Source organism: Ambystoma mexicanum, chromosome 1p, assembly GCF_040938575.1.
Source record: "Ambystoma mexicanum isolate Mex_15411 chromosome 1p, UKY_AmexF1_1, whole genome shotgun sequence".
In the NCBI taxonomy this organism is placed as follows: Eukaryota; Metazoa; Chordata; class Amphibia; order Caudata; family Ambystomatidae; genus Ambystoma; species Ambystoma mexicanum.
The window spans coordinates 1,010,690,739-1,010,704,365 of NC_090921.1; the positions used below are offsets into that span (position 1 = coordinate 1,010,690,739).

Below are 13,627 nucleotides of genomic sequence, written 5' to 3' on the forward strand. Positions count from 1 at the left end.
TGTCTCTGTGATAACCTGGGTATCACTGATCAGGCCCTGGCTTGGCCGACTTCTTTCCTCTCCGATCGACCTTCCCAGGTCCAGCTTGGGTCCTTCCTCTCCTCCATCTCTATCTCTACCTGTGGTGTTCCCCAGGGATCTAACTTCTCTCCTTAGCTGTTCACCCAATACCTGGCACTTCTTGCCCACCGCATTGCCGCTCTCTGCCCCAACTTTCAGTGCTATGCGGATGACACTCAACTCATTTTCAGGCTCCCTTCCGCCACCTCTTCCCTTTCTCTCATGTCTGAATGTCTGTCTGCTATCTGTCACGGTCCATTTCCCCTCACATCAGGTGCAGACCAACCTGCCCAGGACTTCGACTTCCACAAGGGCCTTTAAGGCCCCAAAGACTCTCTCAGAGGCCTCCTGGACTTGTTCCTGGCACCGTTGGCGCCAGGCTCATGTTGCCATTACCAACATGGCAAGTTTCAAACAAGGTAAAGCACGTGTGGGCCAATCTGAGGCAGGCTGATGGGACTACTTGCCTTGGGAACTATTTACTTGGGTGTGGTTGCTGAAACTACTTTACCTGGGGACTACTTTTCTAAAGCTATATAAACCACACCTTTAGTACAGAACACGTTTCGCGTTATTCTGCACTCCTGCAGCGTAACGCTCACTGTGTCTGTTACCTTCAGGCCAGTCAGCTACAACGCCAGTCCAGTTCCTTCTCGAGCAACCTGCAAAGGAAGAAAAGGCATCAGGTTAGGACCAAGGATCCACATCCCTACCCAGCGCTTTGTTAATACCTACCCGAGAGCTGCTCTTCCCGGCGAACCAACGAACCTCCATCCCGCGACCGCTCATCGTTCGCCCACCACGCCTGAATTGCCGCACCTGTCGGACAGAAAGGAGAAACATCAGGTTAGCGAAAATTGGGAAAAACACCATTTGAAAAGTTAACTCGGCGACATACTCACCTGAAGGCCATTCCTACTAGCGATCCGCTGATCTTCGTCACGCGGCCCTACAGCACCTACAAAATAAGAGAGCAGCAGGTCGGTCGCACAGAGGAGTCATAGCGCATATACAGACTTATCACAGAACGCTGGTGCGACCTTACCTTTTCTGGGAAAAACAACTCTGCGTTTTACGAACTTTCGCATCGGTAAGAAACCTACAAAGGAAAGACAACATAGAGAAAACCTGAACAATTTGAACTCTTCGGCTAACCATTTTAATGGTAAAGACTTACTCATTCAGTCAACGTTGTCTGAGACTCGACAGGATCAGTGAAGTAACTGGATCCTAGAACTCTACACGCCCCAGCATACAGCTGCAGGACGGAGAGCCTGCCATCCTTAAAGCAAAGGCGCACCATCGTGGGGGCACAGATACAGAGAAGACACGTGAGCCGTCTAACAGCAGACCTGCCAGTCCCGTTTGGCGCCCCTGTGGATACCAGGTGAGCGTAACACTATCCAGGAGTGGTGTGCTGCCAACAATCTCTGCCTTAATGCCAGTAAGACCGAGATTCTCCTCATCGGCAAACCTGCTCCCTCCTTTCCTGTCACTCTCTGGCCAGCCTCTCTTGGCCCTCTTCCTGCTCCCACCTGCGGGGATAAAAACCTTGGGGTCATCTTCGACTCCACACTCTCCTTCTCTCTTCACATCTCTAAGAAGTCACACTGCCAGCGGCATATACTCAGAGGTATTCTTCCTTTCCTCTCCTTCCCCCAGAAGCTCACTGTCTCCAGAGCTCTGGTTCTCTCTAGGCTGGACTATTGCAACAGCCTCTTTCTAAATCTGCCTGCCTCTACTCTCTGCCCTCTGCAACTCATCCAAAACAGGACTGCGAGACTTGCCCTTGGCCTCAAGCCCAGGCATCGTATCTCTCCAGGACTGAAATCTCTTCACTGGCTCCCAGTGGCGGAGAGGATTAAGTTCAAAACCCTCTGCATTGTCCATAAGGCCTTCTGAGGCATGGGGCCTCAATACCTTCAACTCCCTCTACCTAAATATCTTCATTCTCAAGCTCTTAGCTCATCCGCCTCAAACTCCCTCAGGGTCAGTCGCTTCTCCAAGCAACGAGTTGGTGGTAGACCCCTTTCTTCGGCTGGGGCCTCCCTCTGGAACAGCCTCCCTGCCTCTCTGAAACTTGAGGAGAACCATCTCCGGTTCCGGAAGCACCTCAAGACCTTCCTCTTTGCTTCTGCTTTCTCTCCTCCTCTCCCCTGCTGATCGCCTGGCTGAAACTGAAACTGCACTGGCTACCCTCTGATCTCGGGCCCAGATCCCGTCCTCGCCAGTTGCACACCTGTACTGCCCCCCTGGTAACCCTTGCATCCAGGGGCTGTTTCTGTATCCCTACAGCCCCCTACCAGCACTTGACACCTGATGTCTGCACTTACCCTTGCACTTGCCACCAGCTGGCCGCACTTTTTTAAAAAATGTTTTATTTATTTTACTGTTATCCTATGTTTTGCACTGCCCCCTCCCATTTCCCCCTGCACTTTTCCCCCCTCCCCTGCACTTGCGCAATCTCAATGTCAATGTCACCCGGCCTAGTAAGATCGTTGTCTGTCTTCCCTCTGTTCCCCTTCCCTGGCCTCGTCGCACCTTAAAACACTTGTGTATAGGTGCGTTATAAATGCCATATCATATCCATAAACATATTTAAATATATAAATGAACATACAAACACACACATTTACAACATACACACAGCAAGCACTCATTCACAGGAACATCCATCATTCACTCACTCACTCATAACGCAAGCATACATGTATTATACACATTTAAATAAACATACAAACGCACACATTTAGACAACATGCACACAGCAATCGCGCTCCCATTCACACCAGCATCCATCATCATACATTCTTTCACCCAACAACTGTAAGGAACTCATGGTGCCAACACTAAAGACAGACAAGTGATCACAGTTCAAGGGTGTTTATTAAGCAGAAAATGCAGGGTGGAAAAACACCTAATCTAAACCTAAATCTAAGATGGGAGCAAGCTTCGACCATCAAACGAAAAATAAGGCAGTCCTTGTGGCGTTGTGTCAAAATAAAAGTACCTATACTAAAGAAAAAACCTATTGCCAATTCCTTACAACTAATTAGAGATAGAGTGTGGGATAGGGTTTCAATAAAGAAAGAGGTATTCCAAGTAATAAGTCACGATGTGATTGCCAGGGGTCTCCCTTCCCCACGTTTTGAGCACGGGACAAAGTGGATCTCCTGAGCACAGCACACGCTTGAGCTTTCCCAGCACAAGCCGACAGTTCTGTACCAGCAACCAGGTTTCTTTGATGGTTAAGTCTCTTTTTGATAAAACGTCTCTTGCCTTCGAGGGCCTGATGCATTCAACAAACAAACAAACAAAAAGTTCTGTTACACAAACTTTGGGTGACAACTTTCCACCCCTGGACCTCACACTGCCGGGCTCGGACTCAAATGACGAGGGGGACAGTTCACTTCCCCAGGTCTTCCAATACTTCTTGAATTCACAAATCTTAATGTCTTTTTAAACAATTCTTCTGGCTTTGCCCCTGGGTCTCCCTCTTCCTGGCGTAGACCCCTCAGGAACCGTATTTAACAAATGAAGTAATCAGTTGCTTTTTCAATGAACTTTGGGTGGTATCTTTCCATTCCTGGATCTCCCTCCTTCAGGCTTGGACCCTTTTCAGATGTCAGCCTCCCTTTTTCCGGGTTCACTATGGCTTTTCTTACTTTCTTGAGATTTAATGTCTTTTCAAACAATTTACTGTGGATATGCCTCTATCAGGTTTCCCTTCTATCAACACGCTGTTCATAGGGACTTCAGGCTTCGCCCATTTTTGTTAGCATCCTTCTGCCGTGTACACTCTTGACAACTTTTGTAACACTCTGTTCATACACTCATCTCACCATGCAGGATTCATTTCCCTTAGCTTCACAATCATCTATTGGTCGAAGACTTTCGACAGACAGAGGATTTTACAAGACCCCTATATGACCTCTTTTCGCCTCTTCCCAAGGGCTTTCTTCCATCGGGTAATCGCCCAGAGTTTCCTGCTTGAGCACCCACGTGGTGCCGGCCTCCTCTGTTGCTGGTTTTCCCCCTCTTTCCTCAATCGTATCTTTAAACCTTTCAAAGTTCAAATTAGGTGCCTGCTACTTTTTGTTCAACACAGTTCGGTTTCTTATCGACTATCGCCTCGACTCACCAGCTGTGATGAACCGCTTGGCTTTCCTTTTCTTTGGAGTCAAGGTTGGTACCGCTGAGGAAAGCGTCTCTCCCCAGCTTGGTTGTCAGCGGAGGAGGATCTCATGTACCATTGACATCTGCTGCAACGCATGCTGGCCTTTGTTTGCGGTCTTATGTTTCGGTCTGTGGAGGTTTCACAGGCCTTAATGTGAAAGGGCAAGGCAATTTCTCTCGTTGTCACCCTCTCGGTATTCGCCGTCTTTTGCCTCCTCTTGAACTGCTGTGCTGAGTTAGCGCTCACGTCCTGCGGTCTGTCTTGCTCTTCTTGTGCTCCACTTTTTATCCCTGTGGGGAAGAGAAAGGGCCATCAGGTGTGTGCGATTCCGGTTAATTGCCTGCCTCTGCCTGACCCTTGTGTCGGGACATGTCCGGGAAACACCTCTGGGGTTAGTATGCCGTCTTCCAGGCGGTAAGAAAGTGTTTGTGTCAAAAAGAAAGGGTTCGTCATGAGCCGGTTGGGAGTGCTGGAAATAATAAATCACAGGGACGGGAAAAGGAATGATCGGGAGTATTCGAGTAGGCAACATAAAACCAAGGAGTCCGGGAATTGTCATTTGAGGGTAACGGGGTCTGGGCTACTAATTGTTTTACCAGAGGTGTAGGGGTGGTTGGATTTTACTAAGGGAGCTAATTCGGGTGGAAGGGAGGCAGATGTGGAATACCCAAAGAAAATCTCAGGGACTTGGCCCTCTTCTTTCACGATGTAATACCGCGTCTCACCTGGGGCATTTACCCGGGCATAACCCTGGGCTTCCCTTCGCAGGTGATTCTCCATTGCTCATCCACTCCCAGGGTTGGGATCTAAGAGCGCCAGCCCTCCCGTGGCCACCTGAATAAGGGATTCCTGAGGCTTACTCCGGAGAATACCCTCAGGTTTCTCACACAACACAAGCATGCACACACCCATACACGATTTAAACTTAAAACAACATGAATATAAACCAACGTACCTTCTCCCGCAGGTCTTTTCTATCCAGCACTCAGGCCCTTGCTAGCATGAACAGGAATCGGGAAGCTTCCTGGTTTCTGCACATGCGTGCAGGGGTCTGAGCGTGGGTGACGAGATGCCCCACTAGTCTGTTCAGTCTGTATGTGTGAGGAGGCGTAGGAGTTCCCCCTTGCACATACAGACATACAGTTCCCCAGCCAGCATTTCCAAAGAGCCAAAGAGCCATGCAAGGCTGGGGAAGCAAACGCCCCCAGCCTTGCATGGCTGTTTGAGCTTGCACGGCTAGGGAACTGGAACTATGAAAGAGAAACAGCGTTTCCCTTTGATAGTTAAGAGCGCTCCCTCAGCTTAAAAAAAAAAAAAAAAAAAAACAACTGATGGAGTGCTCGTATTTCACTGAGCTGGCTCATCCATAATGGGTGAGAGGGGGGTCAAGACCCAGAGCCGCCCCTGCATTCCAGCCTGTGGAATGGGTGATTATTGCAAGCAAGGGTACATCTTTCAAGGTCCAGGGATCCATGAAGTCCACTTATTTCAATAATGGCATGACCTCCTGGAAAGGTGATGTCACCCTTTGAAGCTTGGCAACCTTGTTTCCTGTTCGGTCTTAGATCCAGGACCAGTCTCATGGTCTTGTCTTCTTTGGGCACAAGGAAATGGACTGAATAAAACCCCCATTGCACTGACGCGTCTTCAGTGTCCGCCTTTGTTAAAAGCCTGTCAAGCTCTGCGTGCTGTATGGTACCTAGCACCCACTTGTTAATGGCTTTGCCCTACCATGCATGGGTAGAAAGTGTAAAACATTCCTCCGCTGGGGAATATTGCAGGGGAGTCTGTGTTTGAGGGAACTCCTCATGAGTGACAGCCACTCTGCTGCAGAGTATGAGAAACTGGAGGGTATTCTCCCAGTAAGACCTTGAGGATCACTATCAGGTGGCCAGGGCATGGTCATCGCTGTTGGATGCAGTTCCTGAGGTGGACCAGTGGGGGAGGATGAGCTGGGTTGGGGAACCCAGTGTTATGCTTGGGGTAATACCCCAGGTGAGATGCGGTATTTTGCCAGAGAAGGGCGAGATATCTGAGGCTTTCATGGGCTCTATTGCATCAGCCTCCATTCCTCCTGTTAGATCTCTCCGGCCCAGATCCAACAACCCCTCCATAAGTAATCAATTCTCTAAGATCCCAAACCCGGTTACACCCAAAAAGCATAACTCCCAGAATCCTTGTTTCACCGGTCTACATTCGAATATTCCCTATACTTCTTCTTTCCATTCCTCCGAGTATTATTTTCTGCATTCCCTACTTGATCAGACAAAACACTACAATTCCAACAGCCCCCTTTGTTTATGTCACAACCTCAGCTATTCCAGCTTACCCTACAAACCCTACCAATGCCGTCCCCCCGGTTGTCTTTTCCCAAAATCCCAATCTACTATGACAAAACACCATCGTTCCCACGATCCCTTATGTTCTGTTCTTCATCCCGGTAATTTTTTTCAAGGTAACAAACCCTCCAAAACCTACCTTTCCAAGAGCACCCCAAACCCAAATACAAAGGATATGATCCCATACAACACCTCTTTCCCTTCCAACTCAGTAGGATGCTCGGACATTCCAACTTCCCCTTTTCCGACACAAACACTTGCGCAAACAATGGACTAATGTTAGGCCTCTGTCCCAATCCGAGGGTCAGGCAAAGTCAGGCGATTAACTTGAACCACACACACCTGACGTCCCTTCCTTTTCCCCATAGGGATAAAAAGGTGGAGCAAGAGAGCACAGTACGAGCAAAGCGAGTACAGCAGACCGCAAGACGAGACGGCTGCCACACGGCTGTTCAAGAGAAGGAGAAAGGCGGCAGGAATCAGTGGCGAGGAGAGAAGTGACCTTGCCCTTTTCATCCCAGACCAGCAGAGCCTTCGTGGAAGAGAGCCTAAGACCGCAAACAATAGCACAAGTGTCCTGAAGCAGATGTCAGCGGTACAAAGGGCAAGCCTATGCTGGTAACCAGGAGCAAGGGATGCTCCTGCGCCCGTGGTACAGCCCTCGACTCCAAAGAGGCAACAGCCAAGCGGTTTATCACAGCTGGTGAGTCGAGGGGAGAATCAATAAGAATCTGGCTGTGTTGAGTAGGAATCGCAAAGTGGCAAGTTTTTAACTAAAGCTGATGAACTTTGAATTAACTGTAAAAAGTTTGAAGGGGAGTACAGCGACAGAGGGAAACCGGCACCACTTGGGTGCTAACTCAAGACAATCTGGTCGAGCCCCATAAGAGAGAAACAACAAATGCCAGAAGGTCGTAGGAGGCCCAGCAAAATAGGTCAAAGTGGTCATACAGAGGGTCAGGAAAAATCCCTGTGCAATCAAAAGACTTTGGTCTACAAGCACTTTAAAAGCAAGGGACGTGACTACCGCATTGAGAGAAAGTAAGGGAAGTGAATCCCGTAACATTTGAGAGAAAATGTGAAGTACAGAGAGGTCCGAGCCCGACCGAAGGAGATCCAGGGGTGAAGCCATCACCCAAGCAAAAGAAGTTGAGAAATTGAGGGAGGAGAAATTACGGAAGAAGCAAGAGGGGTTTGAGCCTGACAGAGGGAGATCCAGGGGTGAAGCCATCACCCGAGAAGATAAAAAGGCAAGAAGGGTCGAACCCGACTGAGGCAGATCCAGGGATGAAAATATCACCCAAAGTTGTTTGATAAAGGAACTTTGATATATTTATGGAATACGATACAAGAAGGGTCAGCACCCAGAAGATGGGGACCCAAGGGTGAAATTGTCACCCTATGTGAAACTGTGATAAGTGATTGAGAAGGGTCGACTCCCAGAAGGGAGGTTACGGGGGGGGGGGGGCTGGGCGTCACCCAGTGAACATTGGAAACAAACTTTAATTTGTTAAAGAAACTTGTTTTTTTTATTTGACCAAATCAGGCCTCGAAGGCAAGAGACTTTCACAGGAAACAAGACTTGACCATCGACTGTCCTGAGAACTGCCATTGGAACTGTTGTCTTGTGCGGTAAGGCCCAAGACTGTACTGTGCTCCAAGCTCCCACCTTACTGTGTGGTCAAACGTAGGGAAGGGAGACCTAGGCCACTGCATCCTGACATATTATTTAAGAACACTTCTTTCTTTTCTTGAGAACTATCCCACACCTCATGTTGTATTCGTTGTGAGGTTTGGAAATAGGTTTCTTAGTATAGGCCTTTTGATTTGACAACACCACTAGGACTGCTTTATTTTTCATTTGATGGTTGACGCTTGCTCCCATTTTAGATTTAGGTTTAGAATTAGGCGTTTTTCCAACCTTCATACAACATTTCATTTTTCAAGAAACACCCTTGAACTGTGATCACTTATGTCGGTCTTACTTGTTGTTACCATGAGTTTCTCACAAGAGGATGGCAGTGGCTCTGTTGGTATATTGCCCTGGCCATGGGGTTGTGGTGATTGGCCCCCTCAGGGTTGGGATGTGCAACTGCTGTGTTAGTGGTAGTAAACCTGAGGGATTATTGGATTGACAAGATAAGTGGAGAAAACCACCTTCCTGCCCCAAGGACTTAAGTGTCAGAATCGCAAACGGCGGTCTAGAAATACCACTTAAGTAGGGGGGCAGCTGCCGTCTGGCAGTCTTTGCAGCGACTAGGTCACCTTTAGTAGAATCAGCTGCCAGATGCCTTCTTTATTTTTTGCTTGAGCTTGGGGCTGTAATCGCTAGAGAATATCCTTGATAAGGGCCTGGATATCTGATAGGGAGAATTCTCTGTAAAGGCTAATTTCCCAAACCTAGTGAGTCCCTCAGCAGCTTTGCTGGATTTTTGGGGTTTATTTTTTCTCCTACTAAGAGTGAGACTCTTTTACTCCCACTCTTAGACATGATTTGAAGTGTTCCTTTGTCTTTCCATGTGTTTTAAGGGCTATGGGGTCTTTTACTCCATAGGGTCTCATGTGTTTTTGATGTGGGTTACACAGCACCCTCTGTGCCGTAACCCAGGGGTGTCGTAGCGACCCCCAAACATAGACTCCATACCCTGGGACTGACTACTGTCTCCCAGGGCATGTAAAGTCACCATTGGCTTTACTAGTCCCAAATTAGGAACAGAAACCAGTACAAACCATCATATTGTGGACGTACTGGTTGGGGCAATTCGATTGCCCCGGTCTGTTCGAGGGGGCACATCTCTGTCCCCCCTGATCGAGTTTTGGCTGGTGGCAGTGGATACTACTTTTTAAATTCGACCGTGAATATATCTCTATGGGATTTTCCCATTGTTCGAGGCTACCAACTTTAATTATTTAATTCCTATAGCCTCGAACATACCGCCGGTTGATTTATTTAATATTAATTCGCCGGTTGGTATTTTTTGCCAAGACTCGATTCTAAAATGGTGTTTGTGTTCTCTTCTGTGACCCCAACCCAAGTCGAGCCCTTTGTTCCACTTTTTGGCGGGCTTCTCCACAGAAGCCTCCAAAAGTGGTGCCACTCTGTCTGGGTACCACAGGGGGTGTGGGAGGGGTTTTAGGCATCCTGGACTGAGTTACCTTGGTAACTCAAGTCGCACTCTTGTGTGATTGGGCCAAGTGGTGAGCCGGCCGGCTCACCACTTAGCATGTTTGATTGACAGCTAGGCTGAATGAATGGGGGTTTGCTGCATAAAAGCAGGGCTTTGGGGACTGGAACTTCAGAAGTCGCAACAGGACCTAAGAATCCGAGGTGGGAGAAGCTGAGCCGACCTGCAACGACGACACCACCGGTGGAGCCCTGCTGAACCGTCTCACCACTTTTCCCGACAAGAGGAGATCTCCAGTCCGGAGAGTCTTCTTCCTGTGACTGGTGGGGATAACCAGTTTTGCCTTCTTTTCACCTTCCTGGAGCATTTTGTGGCCGCCTTGCCCGTGCCAAGCACCCCGGCAACCGGAATACCACGGTTTACCACTACCGCAAAGAGAAGGGTAGTACCTTTTAACCTGGCAGCGCAACGACCTTCATCTTTCCTCCACGCCGAGACCTCCTCTTCCTCTGGACGAAACACCGACTTGCACCCGCTGCCAGGAACAACTGCCCCCGCTGGAGCTTCCTTCACATTTAACGTGCTGTGTCCCGCCTGGCTTCCCTTGCGACAGATCGTTCGGGGTGACAGTAAAGCCTCGACTTCCTGACCTGGGCTAGCCTGGGACAAGACTCTTTGGGCATAACCCCACTGTGTGAACCTGGACCCCTTCTGCTTGCTCTCTCCAAGAGTGGGCCTTGCAATTGACTTCCTTGCTCTCCAGTAGAACTCTGCCTATCCTGCCTTACTGTGGTTCTTGTAAAAGTATTGAAACTTGTGTGCTTCCATAACTCTGCCTTTTTCCCTCCCTTTTTTATAACTTATTAGAGTGCCATCTCATGTTAAGCGCTCACTTTCTGTCTGAAAATAAGTGGCGTTTCTCACTAAGACTTTTCTAATAAGTAACTAGGGTTGTATATATATATGATAGTGACTGTGTGCTGAATTTACTCACCTCTTTTTGCTAGTGTAAATTACAAGTGTGTCTTTAAATAAATAATTATATACTTTTACACCAAAGCTCTGGTCAGTGTTTGCTTGTGCTACTGTGCCTCTGTACCTATTGTGTATACTCTACATACTGCCTAACTCTTCTTGAGGGAAGTCTGACTTCTCAGCCACAGCTACCAAGTGAATCTGTGTGGTACAGACTGCTACCAAGTGGGTTTACTACCAAACATCTGTAGTCTTAAATCTTTTGCAGTGGTCCCCAAGGGAACTGCACAAGTTTCTGCCTAACAATATCATCTTTTGGCGACCTTTCAGAATGGGGCTAAAGCCATGGCATGGGTGACACTGTTGATCTGCTACATAGGAAGTGAAGTACAATGCTGGATTAGAAGTCAAATAGTACAGTGTCGAGGGTGGCGAACTCTGGATGGGAATGTACCACTCTAGTTGGTGTATATGTGGAGGCCGGTGTAAGTATTCTTCCTGAATTCAGTGCAGGGTTGCTCTTTGTATCTTTCAGCACCTAAAGCTTTACATGTAAACTCCTGAGGAATATGTGTCATTTTCTATGTGCCCCAGCGCGTCTGTGTCTTAGTGTGTTCTGGGTCGCTCACTTAGCTAAACTGCCATGGCAGTTTGCAACCTGTTTTTCACAGTGCTTCCTTGTGGGCAATGCCTGAGAGGAACTTTCACCTATTTGACAATGTTATGTAATGTTATGTTAGGAACATTTATAATGCGCACTACCACCCAAAGGCATCTTGGCGCGAGAAATGGGATTGATACAGGCTGCTGCAGTGACCCTAGAATAACAACATTTTCAGGGATTTCCTGAATTGGAGATGATTTGCCATGGCTCTAAGGCCAGAGGGTACCCCATTCCATGGTCTAATGGCAGCATATAAAAATGCTCAGCCTCCTACAAGAACCCAGCGCACCTTTGGGACAACCACTAAATTGGCATCTCTTGAACGCAGTGATCTGCCAGGGACATAGGGAAGGAAATTTGTCCTGCAAATACCCGGGGCCCTGTTTAAAAAGGCACAATGTGCTAAACACAAAGCCCTGAATTGAATCTTCTGTGCTACTCGAAGCAAGTGGAGTGCCCAGAGTACCGGGCTTCCGTGAGCTCCATACAGAGACGCGGTAGCCACCCTGGCTGCCTAGTTCTGCAACAACTGCAGGCGGCTGACCAGCCCAAAAGGTAGCGCCAGATAAAGTGCATTACAATAGTCGATCCAACTTGTAATCAGGGAGGACACCACTAAAGGCTGCAAATGTTCACGCAAAAAAGACAAGACACTGTGCAGAACCCTAAGAAAGAAATGACCAGTCTTACAAGCTGCACTAACCTGCAGTGACATTGATAGATCAGATGATAGTAGGACCACTAAATTCCTAACCACCTTCACTGAAGTGGGAAAATCACCCAGAGTTGAGGGCCTAAAAGAACCCAACCATTCAGCAACAACCAGAGAGGAACCCACCACCAAGACTTCGGTCTTGTCCCCATTCAGCTTCAGCCAATTCGCACTCATCCAATTTCCTACTGCCAACAGACATTCCCAAAATTTGAGGGACACTGTGCCTGGATGCTGATCCAAACAGACCAGGATCTGCGTGTCGTCGGCATAGGAATAGCAACGGAAACCGTAGGAACAGATGAGGTGAATCAGATATTAAAAAGCACAGGGGACAAGGCCGATCCCTGGGGAACCCTACAGGATGGAACCCGAGAAGAAGAAAAAGAAAAAAAAAAAAAGGAGATAAAGAAATAGATTGGCCCCTGTCAGCGAGAAAACACGCAAAGCAGCTCAGCACGGGCCCAAGAGGCACAATGTCTGTAGACGAGATAACAGTACGGCGTGGCTGACCGTGTGAAATGCCACTGACAGATCTAATAATATCAGGGCTCCCACACCGCCCAGATCAGCTAACATAGTAAGATCATCGACCACAGACACCAACATAGTATGCATTTAGAGGCGCGATGTTTGGGTTGCGTCATAAATTACTACACTTGTATTTGGGCATTGAAGTAGAACCATTGGTACCGTGTTTCAGTGCCAAAATCGTGTTTATACCTACCAGGGCCGGGCTCCTTTGGCAGAAGGTTTGTAGGTCTTCAGCTGGGTGCCCTGTTTTAGCATGATCTTACTACTATTTTGGGAAGCCACTTTTGTATCGTTATGGGGAGATTTTATGGATTAGATAGTGACTGCATCTGTAGGGGGAATGTTATTAGGTAGTCCCTCAATGGATTCCTATGGGTCTGACAAGTCCCCTCATTCCGGTCTATTTATTTCACTAATCTCTTCCAAGGTTTGGGCCTTCTAGCTCTCTTTGGAGTCTACCTTTCTGTCTCCATGGCGTGCGCCACCGAATGCTGAATCATGTGTGATTTAAGTGTTTTAGGCTTCAGTTGTTTACATGCAGCGCAAATCGGCTTCAATGTGCTCACGAGGGAGGCAGAGGTTACACGCCTTGTGGTTGTCACACCAGGGAAAGGGTGAGTTGCATTAGGGACAAAACATAAAGGGTGTCTTCACCATATAGGTAAATTAAATATTTAGGCATTCTCCAATTAAAACCTTCCCTACTGTACACTGGTCTCGACTGGGGATCGAAATGTTTCAGCAGTGCAACAGGAACTGGTCAATACCCTTTTTACTTTATAAGTAAAAACATCTTGTAATACTTCAGGATCAACCACTTAGATGGTGGGGCATGCAAAGCATGTGAATCTAAACAGATTCACAAGCCTCAGAAATATTAATAGAGTACCTTTGAAAATCGGAATGTACTTCCTGCACTAGGTACTTTATCCCTTACAACAGTGGCTTCCTTTGACTACTGGAAGTCAAATAGTTGACACATGCATGTGCACAACCAATCAACAGTGACAGCTAAAGGGAACAGCAAGTCAAAAGCTGTAG

At 47.9% G+C, this 13,627-nt stretch overlaps 1 protein-coding gene across 3 annotated transcripts in view; it reads right to left on the minus strand.

Moving 5' to 3' along the window:
* PDPR (pyruvate dehydrogenase phosphatase regulatory subunit) overlaps positions 1 to 13,627 on the minus strand; it is a 1,147,433-nt gene that overhangs the window by 917,750 nt on the left and 216,056 nt on the right. The window lies entirely within an intron of this gene.